This window comes from Sapajus apella, unplaced genomic scaffold, assembly GCF_009761245.1.
Source record: "Sapajus apella isolate SASKATOON/1434 unplaced genomic scaffold, GSC_monkey_1.0 scaffold59, whole genome shotgun sequence".
Lineage (NCBI taxonomy): Eukaryota > Metazoa > Chordata > Mammalia > Primates > Cebidae > Sapajus > Sapajus apella.
Window position 1 is genome coordinate 11,286,862 of NW_022436999.1, and position 12,488 is coordinate 11,299,349.

A 12,488-nucleotide genomic window follows, 5' to 3' on the forward strand; every position below is an offset into this window, starting at 1 on the left:
ATTATCATTGTTGAAATAATAAGAGGTGCAAGGGTTCAAATTTATCATTCCAAATTGTATTTTAGAATAGCTTGACTTGGCCAGGCGTGATGGCTTATGGCTGTAATCCTAGCACTTTGAAAGGCCAAGGCGGGCAGATCATATGAGGTCAGGAATTCAAGAATAGCCTGGCCAACTTGACAAAACCCTGTTTCTACCAAAAACACAAAAATTAGTCAGGCATGGTGGTATGCACTTGTAGTCCTAGCTACTTGGGAGGCTGAGGTATGAGAATCACTTGAACCCAGGAGGTGGAGGGTGCAGTGAGCCAAGATCACACCACTGCATTCTAGCCTCGGTGACAGAGCGAGACCGTGTATCAAAAAAACAAAATATCTCACAAATTTGGCTTCTAATTGTGGTCTTAATACACATTCCTCTGATTACCAATGTGGTTGTGCATCTTTTCAAATTCTAATTTTCTATTCATATTTCCTTTACTGTGAAATTCTTGTTTATATATTTTGTCCATTTTTCTTTTCTTTTCTTTTGAGATGGAGTTTCGCTCTTGTTGCCCAGGTTGGAGTGCAATGGCGCAATCTTGGCTCACTGAAACCTCTGCCTCCTGGGTTCAAGTGATTCTCCTGCCTCAGCTTCCCGAGTAGCTGGGATTACAGGCATGCACCACCACGCCCAGCTAATTTTGTATTTTTAGTAGAGATGGGGTTTCACCATGTTGGTCAGGCTGGTCTTGAACTGCTGACCTCAAGTGATTCACCCACCTCTGCCTCCCAAAGTGGTGGAATCACAGATGTGAGCCACCACACCCAGCTGGAATAATATCTTTATTGTATTATTTCTATCCATAAACATTTCTTTACGTTACCTGTAGCATCCTTACTCAAGTTTTATAATTTTTCTTCCTGAACTTTTTACTTGTCTTTTGTTAGATTTTTCTTATATGCCTTATGTTTTTCTGTGGCTATTGTATTCAGTATCTTTGACTGAGTTACATTTTCTAACTGCTTGAGACCAACATATAAAAATGCAATTGAATTATATATATACATATATATTATAGATATATTTATCTAGTATCCAGTCCCCTTGTTAAACTCTTTCATAATAATTTTTCTGTAGATTCTTTTAAGCTTTCTATATCAATGGAATCAGCAGCTATGAATAACAATAGTAATGATAGTTTGCTTTTTCCTTTTCAATCCTTATCCCTTTTATTTCTTTCCCTCTTCATTTCCCTGGCTAAGACCTCCTATGCTGTTAAAGATAAACCTGGAGAATGCGTGTGTGTCCGTTCGCTAATGTACCATCAGCACCCTATAAGTGCTTGCTACACAGTAGGTGCTCAAAGAACCTAATGATGTTTTTATTTCAGTTATTTTACTTTTTAGCTCTAGAATTTCTATTTGGCTGTTTTAAAAATAATTTCTGACTGGTGCAGTGGCTCATGCCTGTAATCCCAGCACTTTGGGAGGCCCAGGCAGGTGGATCACGAGGTCAAGAGATCGAGACTATCCTGGTCAACATAGTGAACCCTGTCTCTACTAAAAATACAAAAATTAGCTGGGCGTTTGGCACCCGCCTGTAGTCCCAGCTACTCGGGAGGCTGAGGTGGAAAAATTGCTTGAACCTGGGAGGCAGAGGTTGCAGTGAGCCGAGTCTGTGCCACTGTGCTCCAGCCTGGTGACAGAGCAAGACTCCGTCTCAAAAAAAAAAGAGAAAAAAAAAATTCTAGCTATTTGTATTCCGTATTTGATTAACCATTGTCACCATACATTCCTTCACATCTTTTTTTTTTTTTTTTTTTTTTGAGACGGAGTTTCGCTCTTGTTACCCAGGCTGGAGTGCAATGGCGCGATCTCGGCTCACTGCAACCTCTGCCTCCTGGGTTCAAGCGATTCTCCTGCCGCAGCCTCCCAAGCAGCTAGGACTACAGGTGTGTGCCACTATGTCCAGCTAATTTTTGTATTTTTAGTAGAGACGGGGTTTCACCATGTTGACCAGGATGGTCTCGATCTCTTGACCTCATGATCCACCAGCCTCAGCCTCCCAAAATGCTGGGATTACAGGCGTGAGCCACCACACCTGGCTGTTATGTAATTTCTCTTGCATCCTTTTTTCCTTTGTATGGATCAAATTTTCCTGTTTCTTTTCATATCTCATGCATCTTTTTTTTTTGTTAAAGATTTGATACTTTAGACAATTTATTGTATAATTCTGGATACTGATTGCTTCCAGTTCTCCTGGACTTTATTGATTCTGTTTACTTATTTGTTTACTGACTTGACTGGACTATTTTAGTGAACTCCATTTCCCCAGTTCAATGTGAAGGTTCTGATACTGCTCCTCAAACACTGCAGCTTGACCTTCCTTACAATGGTAACGCTGGGATGATAGTGGCTTTACCAGTATTCTCTGTCTTTCCCCATCTGTCTGTTAAACTGTCTACCTTTTAGTATCCACCCAGCTGTTGGACTCTACTAATTTGCTAGCTGATTGCTCTATTGTTTTTGTCAATGCCCTGGGGGAATAAATTACTCCATTGTCTAATCCAATTTCATGTAGGCTCCTTTGCAGAGGTAGTTCTTGAGTTCAATCTCGAGGTTTGCTCTGATCCCAGGAAGGCTCTTCTTAGCCATCTCTTCCCTAGCTTTCTCTGGTAAACAAGTGGTCTGCAGTTTAGCTTGTTGCTTTAGGCAGGTACCAGCCTCCTCTAAATTGCTTACAACCAAAATATCCATGTTTTCAAGAGCACATTTAGGTTTATCCAAATAAAGTAATTTCCTCTGGTAAGAGTTTCAGAAATTTCTTTTCTTATGGATGTTTCTCCCCCCTGAGCAAAACCTCTGAGCCACTGCTCCAGCCAGAGCTGGGGATAGGAACAGTCACCTCATCTCAGAGAACTTCTCACCTTCTCTCACCTTCTCTCACCTTCTACTTTATGAACAAGACTTTGCAAAGGAGAAGTAGTTTCCATTCATTATTCTCAGCTTGCCTGTCCCAGCATGGAACTCGCACCCTATGTATGAGCTTCGATAAGGGCAACTGGGATTCCAGTACTCTCAGTCTGCTGCACCTGGGATACAGCCACTGCCCTGTACATGCAATCTGAAAGGAGAAAAGGAATCCGCAGGCTTTCCATTCTCCAGGCCACATTCATCTGCAATTTAGCCTTTACAATTGAACATGACAGCAGATAGAAATGCTGGCAGCTTGTCCCTCCAGGGAGATACATGGTATGGTTTGGATGTTTGTTCCCTCCAAATCTCATGATAAAATGTGATTCCTAGTGTTGGAGGTCGGGCCTGGTGGGAGGTGATTGGATCATGGGGGTGGATCCCTCATGAATGGCTTAGCATCATCCCCTTGGCAGTGAGTTGTCATTCAGTTAGTTCACACAAGATCTGGTTGTTTAAAAGAGTCTGGGACCTTGTCTTTCTCTCTCTTGCTCCCTCTCTTGCCATGAGATGTGCTGGCTCCCCCTTGACTTTCCGCCATAATTAGTAGCTCCTGAGGCCTCATCAGAAGCCAAGCAGACGCTGACGCCATGCTTCCCATACAGGCTACAGAACCATGAGCCAATTAAACCTCTTTTCTTTATACATTGCCGAGCCTCAGGTACTTCTTTATAGCAACACACAAGCGGACTAAGACAGAAAATTGGTACCAGGCTTCAGGCATTGCTATAAAGATGTGGAAGTGGCTTTTGGAAGCCAAAACGTATCTAGAACAAATCTCAATCAATTTAGAAAGTTCATTTTGCCAAGGTTAAGGATGCACCTGTGACACAACCTCAGGAGGTCCTGAAGACATGTGCTTGAGGTGGTCGGGGTACAGCTTGCTTTTGTACATTTTTAGGGAGACATGAGATATTAATCAATATGTGTAAGATGTACATTGGTTTGGTCCAATTAGGCAGGATGGTTTGAAAGAGCTGGGCTTCCAGGTCGGAAGTAGATAAGAGACAAAAGATTGCATTTTTTTAAGTCCTTGATCATCCATCCACTGGATACATAATTTAGTCTGGCTTAGTCAATCTGCATTTTACATAAACAAGGCAGAGGAAGCAATTAGATATGCATTTGTCCCAGGTGAGCCTCAGAGGGATGACTGAGTTCTGTCTGTCCTTTGTCCACAAAGAATTTACTTGTAGGCAAGTGGTGAGGGAGATATGTAGCTTTTTATCTTTGTAGCTATCTTACTTAGGAATAAAAACTTTTTATCTCTGTAGCTATCTTATTTAGAAATATTTAGGAATAAAACAGGAAGTTTTATTCCTAAATAAGACATTGTTCCCAGCTTGACTTTTCCCTTGTTTAGGGATTTTGTGGTTCCGAGCTTTATTTTCCTTTCATAGAACTGAGTAATGGGCAGAGGCTGGAGGAGTTTGAAGGGCTCAGAAGAAGACAGGACGATGAGGGAAAGTTTGCAGTTTCTTAAAGACTGGTTAAATGGTTGTGACCAAAATGCTCCTAGTCCTCTACTGGGATCTGGGGGAAGAAGGAGCCCCATCTTCTTGGCCACACCCACCTGAGTGGAACTTTCCTCAAGGTGGGCAGGATGGTAGAAGCAGCAAGTCATGACTCTTGACATGTCACTACCGCTGACAGACTACTGGTGTCCTTACCAAGATGTAGTAGATTTTCTTGAATAAACATTTCTTCATTTGCTGTATAACTTTTGGGCAGTTTCAGGAAACCTGAAATGGTTGTTTTTAAAGTGCTTCACCAGTTATAGTTGTTTCATATGGAGGCCACGGAGTTTTTATGCTGCCATTCTGCTAGGTTTGCATTTAAAGGCCTATCTTCAGGTTGCTCATCATTTAGTACAGAACAATTCACTTCAAGTACATAAGTACAATTTTAATGTGATTAATACTATTAAAGAGTTAAGCACCATATAAAATGGGAACACTGAGGAGAATCTCCTAATCCAGTCCCTGAGAGGACAGGCTTGCTTGCTTTTTTTTTTTTTTGAGACGGAGTTTCACTCTTGTTGCCCAGGTTGGAGTGCAATGGCGCAATCTCGGCTCACTGAAACCTCTGCCTCCTGGGTTCAAGCAATTCTCCTGCCTCAGCCTCCTGAGTAGCTGGGATTACAGGCGCGTGCCACCATGCCCAGCTAATGTTTTGTATTTTTAGTAGAGACGGGGTTTCACCATGTTGACCAGATGGTCTCGATCTCTTGACCTCGTGATCCACCCGCCTCAGCCTCCCAAAGTGCTGGGATTACAGGTGTGAGCCACATCACCTGGCTGAGGACAAGCTTTCTAAAGTAGAAATGAGTTGTGAAAAATGTGGGAAATTAAGGAGATGAAGATGAGATAAGAAGGGTGTTGCAGACACAGAGAAAGAGCAAGTACAAGGGCACAAAGATGTTAGAAGGCATGCTAGAAGATTACATCACTGGGACCCAGGATGCAGAGAAAGAAGTTGGTAGAATTTGGAAAAACAGGCAGGAGATCCCAAGGCCTGGAATGCCTTGAGTTGGAAGATTTTTCTCCCTGGATTTCTCAGTGCTCCTGAACAGTCTGAGTAAAGGATAACTAGATATTAATCTTAAAGACAGAAAATTCTGAAGAGATTTAGAGACTTCTCTCGCTTGGAGCCATTTATTTACATTCCAAGGTGGTAAAGGAAAGTTAAAGACCTGCCCTTTCTCTCTCTTTCCAGAGAAAATGTGATCATATCCCATAGCAATGTTCTGTAGAAGAGGATGGGCAGATATCTCAGCTGCTAGATATAAGCTCCAACTCTCATAATTTGGCGGTTCTCTCCTGTAGTGCAAACTCTACTTGTACATACAGGTGAATATATGGTCCTTGTTGTATAGCCCATGAGGAATTAAGAAGTGAGGTTCTGGCGTTAATATGCCGTGTGAGTAATAAATGACCTGTTCTCTGGTGTTTCTGTCACCAGCACTGAAACACCAGAGAATATATCATATATATAACATTTATATATAAATTATTTATATTTTATAAATATAAATCATATGACATAAATATTTGTATTTATAAATCTCAACTCCTTACAGTTTTGGTCATAATGCCAAATATATAAGCATTTGAACTTTAATCTGAAGACAATCAATAGCTACTAAATTTTTTTTTTTTTTGAGACAAGGTATTACTCTGTGGCCAAGGCTGGAGTGCAGTGGCATGATCTTGGCAACCTCCACCTCCTGGGTTCAAGTGATTCTTGTGCCTCAGCCTCCTGAGTAGCTGAGACTACAGGAATGCACCACGCCTGGCTAATTTTTGTATTTTTTTGTAGAGACAGGGTTTTACCTCCATTTCCCCTCATAAGTCCCCCATCCCTGCCATAATACACTGTTGCCAATCTAATTTTTCTAAAGCAAAACCATGATTATGTTATTTCTATATTTAAAATGTTCTCAATGGGAACAGTATAATGAATGTAAAACAACAGTTGTCCTTGGAGGTGGAGTGCCAGAGAACTTCACTTCTTTTTTTTTTTTTTTTTTTGGGACGGAGTTTCGCTCTTGTTACCCAGGCTGGAGTGCAATGGCGTGATCTCGGCTCACCGCAACCTCCGCCTCCCGGGTTCAGGCAATTCTCCTGCCCCAGCCTCCTGAGTCGCTGGGATTACAGGCACGTGCCACCATGCCCAGCTAATTTTTTGTATTTTTAGTAGAGACGGGGTTTCACCGTGTTGACCAGGATGGTCTCGATCTCTTGAGCTCGTGATCCACCCGCCTTCGGCCTCCCAAAGTGCTGGGATTACAGGCTTGAGCCACCGCACCTGGCAGAACTTCACTTCTTACATAATTCATTTCTGTATCTTTATAATATTTTCCAGGGAGTATGATTACTTCTGTTAACAGAAAAAAATGAATTTAAAATTATTTTAACTAATGGCCGGGCACAGTAGCTAACGCCTGTAATCCCAGCGTGGCCTCCCAAAGTTCTGGAGGTGTCTCACTCTGTCCCACCTCCAGCACTTTGGGAGGCCAAAGCAGGCAGATCACCAGAGGCCATGAGTTTGAGGCCAGCCTGGCCAACATAGTGAAACCCCATCTCTACTAAAAATACAAAAATTAGCCAGACGTGGTGGTGCATGGCTACTCAGTGTAACTGGGTAACAGGAGCGGGGCTGCGGGGTTGTCCCAACGACACTCAGTGTTCCCTGATCGGGTGGGTTTTCCCAGGTCCTTGGGCCTCACTCACTCAAGTATGGGGAGAAGGACCCTGGCAGCGTGGTGATATTGTTCAAGTAAATATCAGACCCAAAGAGCTTTGCAGAAAAGTGATTTATTAGGCAGAGAGAGAGAAAGAGAAATAGGGAGGGGGGGGAGAGAGAGAGAGAGAGAGAGAAAGAGCTCCCATATGGTCGTGAGAGGGGATCCAGAAATGGAGTCCACACAGCTAAAAAGAGAGAGACAGAGGGCTCCCACGCTGCCGTGGGAGGGGATCCCAGAGAAGGAAATCCGTATAGGTAAGGGAGTAGGGGGAATTTAACCTCGGAGTTACTCTTGCCCCATTCAAATTTTCATCCAGTGAGAGGAGCTTTTCCAAACTGCCTCTGGAGTGATTCATCTTTGACTCTGATGCTGGATTTGCTGCCTGGCTTGCAACAGAGTCCCTCATTTCAAGGCTTTTGGTGAGCTTTTTAAACGAAGGAAGCTCATCTGGGGTGTCTACACTTCCCATGTGCTGGAAAGTTAGACAAAGAACTCTAGGCTCCCAGATGGGGAGGTGGATGGAGGTATTGTGCTGAGAAGTTCTTGCCTTTGAAACCACGCCCCTTCTGGACCCGGGAAGAGAAGTTAAAATAGTCCCTCATCAGGAGACTGAAGCAGGAGAATTGCTTGAACCCAGGAGACAGAGGCTTCAGTGAGCCAAGATCACATCACAGCACTGTAGCGTGGGTGACAGAGCGAGACTCTATCTCAAAAACCCCACAGACAACCCAAAAACCAAAAGATGGGTATGCTTCTGTTTGTGCATGTATTAGAGGTACAGCTGAAAAAAAAGATCATCCATGAGTTGATCCTTGTTAAAGTTTGCACTGTGGGTGACACAGATGAAGCACTCATTCTCCTGGCTGCTGTAAGTGCAGCAGAAGATGGTCTTCAGCTGTTACACCTTTTTGGGGATTGTCTCAGGTGAAGAAACCTGCCTTACTAAAGGTCATGTCTCCCGGGGGCAGCCCACATCAAGATACTGATCAGTGTAAGGGCATAAAGGCCTCTACACTCCCTGTAACTTGCGACAAGTCTCAAGGGCTATGCAGTTCCAGAGCTCCCCATGTGGCTGCTGAAGGCCTTTGTTGGGGCTGCACCTCTGCTGTTTCTCCCTCTGCCTACTGCTTTTTCTCTTCCACGTGTTGAAAAGCTCTCCTCAATAAATCTCCATCTTAGACGCTACCTCTCAGAGAACACAAACTGCAAAGACACTTTGGCATCATTACGGTCTCTTTACTTTTGTACATGTTCAAGTTTCCATAATTATAATTGGAGGAAAGCAAAGGTCTGTGTCAGACTATATGTGGCAGATAAGAGAGTGACCTCTAGGGTTCTGGTTTCAGACTGAATGGTGCCATGCATTGAGCAGGAAATGCAAGAGGAGAAGCCATTTGGAGGACAAATGAGGAGTTATTTTTTGACATGCCAAATTTGGGGTGCCCTGGGCTGGGGACAGATTATCAAGTTGGAGACAAACCTGAAAAGGAAAAGTAATGGTGGCTTAAAACATCTCAAAGGGCCAATAAAAATTCTATTTAGACTTCAACTGTATTTGCACAACTACAGTTTAATTTGTGAGTACCTCACGGAATGGGAATTAACTGCTCTCTTGATAGCAGGCATAATATACTAGAATATTTATATTACCTAGAGGTCTTAGAATAATATCTTGTACTTACTCAACACTATTCATTGATTGAAAGAATCTCCCTGGAAGAGCTAGAAAATGGTTCTGTTCTCCATTCGGTTCCTCTGATCATAATTCTTCTCTGGTCTCTGTCACACCTGAAATCCTCTCCCATCTTGGATCATGTGTGAGTTGTCTTTGCGCATGCAGAGTGGAAGGTTTTAGGACTGATCAAAGATGAGTCAGATGGGAACCATGCTCTGAAGAAATTAAGAGTTTAGTATGAGTGATTAAGGCACGCAAACATTATAAGGTTTAAAAAAAGAGAAAGAGGTTTTCTCGATAAAGAGGAAGTGATAAGGAAGTTCACAGGAGTGACAAATATTTGCAGTTGGAAAAACTATAAGAGGCAAAGGCTGAAGCAAAGTACCTCCCAGACTGTACCGGCTCCTTTCTAATTTTCTGTATTTGTAGCTCATTTTCTTTAGGTTTTTGCTCTAATATTCTACCAGCAGATTAGGGAGTCAGGCAACAGTTTATAATGACTCCTTCCAGACTGTTCTGTACCCTTATGAAAGATTTTGTATGTAGAACCATTTTTAAAAATCCATTTCAAAGAGCAAATAATATTATCCAGTCATATTTAGAAAGGATCTCTACATAAAATAGTTTGTTAATGTAAATATTTCAAAGATCTTTAAAATTAGATTTGGCTTCACAGAATCCTAGTCTACTTATCTGGCTATCACGGCATTTCTCAACTTTGTAAAAGGTATATCCTCTGCGATTAATATTACAGCCCCACCAGCCTGCTCTCCTCTATGGAGAATCGTCCATCTATAATGATTATGCATCCGTAAGAGCAAAAGAATTATGGCACTCTCATTAAAGGGCACCTCCCTAATTAAACACAAACACACACACGTATGATGACTGAGGCTACAGATCAGTTTTTACTAGTAAAAAGTATCTAAAACACCTCAACTGCTTTGTAAAAGTGTACCTTTGCTTTCTATAAAATTCTATTTGAAGAAACCACAATGAATTTTCCTGAAGGAAACAAATTAAAATAAAATGTAAAATGCAGTGAGCTGTGGATATGCAGAGGGGAAGTTATTTATTCTAAACAATACCTGGCTTTGTACTTTACCTTATGCAATCTTAACATACCAATTATTACAGAGATTAAGGCTCCAAGCATTTTCCGTATTCCACACACTCACCTCCCTTCTGTCCAACAAGATTATCTTCTCCCAAAGGATCCTCAATAGTTGGCAAACAATATAATGAAAAAAGTAAAAAGGCCAACACCTCCCAACAAACCCCCCCAAATAAAAACAGCATCACATGGGGTAGCTTAAGTTTCGAGATCCTTAACTAGGCATATCTCAAAGTGCTTTATTTAAAATAAGCTAAGTCTTTGAGCGCCTTAAGAGGAATATGTTTAAACAGACATAGAAGTCCTGTATTTTTTATTAGATTAGTAGATGTCTAATTAAAAAAAAAAAAGTATTATATAGCTAACGACGGTCCAATCTGTTAGAATTCAAATTTTCCTATTCTACAAAGAAAAAGCTTCGCACCCCAAAGGAGACAGCTCTACAGCAACATACCGAGTCCCATTCGCCCACGCCCATCTAAAAAACAGTCTGGGAAGCACTACGCTTCCCACTTTGACAAGTCCCAGAAGACAAAGCCCCAGAAGACAAGGCCCAGGGTTGACCCCTCGCGCCGGGCCCCGCCCGTTCGCAGGCCCGGAGAGGCCAGGGCCTCCCGCATGCGCTCGCACACGTACGCGGAGCTGACAGCAGCCACCCCACTGCACACACGCAGCCACTTCGCGCGGCGGGAGCCCGGCGGCCCGGGAGCCCGGGGCCGTGGCTGCGGTGCTGCGCCCCAGCACGTACCGGGGCGTGGCCTGCCGTGCGCCGGGCGGGGCTCGAGAAGTTTCTCGGGTTGGCTTGGGTTTCGCATCCTCATCATGTGGCGCCAGCTACACCAGGAACGTAAGGGGTGCCGGGTCCCTTCTGCATGCTTGGTATTTTCCCCGCGGGGCTCTGACCGCTGCTGTTCTCAGGCACCTGTCTTTCCTCTCCGTCCCAGAATGGAGCCAAGACAAGGGAATACAGAAAATTCAATAGTACACGGAGATCGGGTGTCTGGGCAGCGTCTTGGAAAAACTATCCATTACAGGTAAGAATAAAAATTATGTCCAACCCTATGAAAGGTGTGAACGCATCAAGGCTCCAGAAGGCGTTCATAGGAAGGTTTATGGTAAAGTGTAACTTTTATCCTACAGGGAGACTATTTTGTATCGAATTTCACTGATTTCACTAATTCTCTGTAAAATGATATGAGACGGCAGGCTCACCTCTATTTAAAGGAACGAAATACGAGCAAAGAAGACTTAAAAAAAAAGGTTTTACATTTTTTGTTGGTTCCAGCTAGCAACACGTTTGCAAAGGTTTAACCAAATCTTAATGTTGAAAAAAAGAGGATTCTTTACTCTGCAACTTGTTTTAGGTATTGCTATTTGAAAATTTTGAGCTTTTAGATTAAGTTTCCACAAAGCGAGTATTTTTAAGTTTATCTTTTCTGTGTAGAGGTTTCTAGAAGGAAATCAAGATTTGGAATGGTAATCGTCAAGTTATAAAAACTTACTATCTGTAATGCCATTAAGTCAAAACAGCTCTGGGAAAACCATACCATACATTGATACAGTCTTTTATAGTTTGTGCTTTCCCATTCACTACCTCATTAATGTGAGTTAATGTCTCCGTAACTAGAGATCTCAATCTCTAGTTCAAATTCAGAACCCATTAAATAGCGCTGAGGACACTTTTATTCATTTGTTTATGCTTTGCCACTCCTCTTAGGACATTCCCTCAATGTGTTATGTGATCTCATTACTTTGAACTGACATGGAACCCTCAGTTAACAATGGAGAAAAGGTTATGTTCAACTGGATTGGCTAGCATTGCAGGGTGGTTAGCACCATGGGCTTTGGAGTCACTAACGGCCACCTCAAATGCTCTGAAACTTAGAGCACTTCTCCAAGGCTATATACTGTATAGATATACTCCTCACTATGTGGTACTGCTATGAATGAACTACATATAGCATTTAGACCTCAAATGAAGAATAATTCACCCAAGCTCTAAAAGTAATAGATGGCAGGCCAAAAATGTAAGCTAAGTCTCCTGATTCTAAAGTCAAACTGAACAAATTTGGTTTTTAATGATACTGCATTAAACAAATTGAAATGGCTTTATTTATTTTCTCCTGTAACAGCTACATCTCTTTTCTACTCAGAACATACATTCCCATTTTCTGGGTTAGGAGTATAAAAGAAATACAGCTATTTCATAACATAAGGAGGGGAGAGGAATATTACGGAGAGAACTATTATAGAAGTATAGTTGCTAGGGTTGGGTTATAAACCTTGGACAAACCATTATGAAGAAATTTGTGATGGTGCATAAAATTGGGAAGGGCTACTTTTACTATTCCATAGCTTAAAGCATTCCAAGTAGCTTGTTTCCTGAGTGACTGAGCAGTAGGTTAGTACTTGCTTCCTTCCAGCTGTACTGTCCTTTAATGGCGGCTTTCCCTTCGCAATCAGTGCTTTCACAAGTCATTTTTCTGAACTCTCGGTCAT

The 12,488-nt window shown here is 42.3% G+C and overlaps 1 protein-coding gene across 1 annotated transcript in view; it reads right to left on the reverse strand.

Annotated features, from left to right (window-relative positions):
• SNAPC1 (small nuclear RNA activating complex polypeptide 1) overlaps positions 1-10,647 on the reverse strand; it is a 45,751-nt gene extending 35,104 nt beyond the window's left edge. The window contains exon 1 of the mRNA XM_032245927.1: positions 10,054-10,647. The gene's annotated coding sequence lies outside the window, so the exon portion shown is untranslated. The remainder of the gene's footprint in view (positions 1-10,053) is intronic.
• Between the last annotated feature and the right edge of the window lie 1,841 nt (positions 10,648-12,488).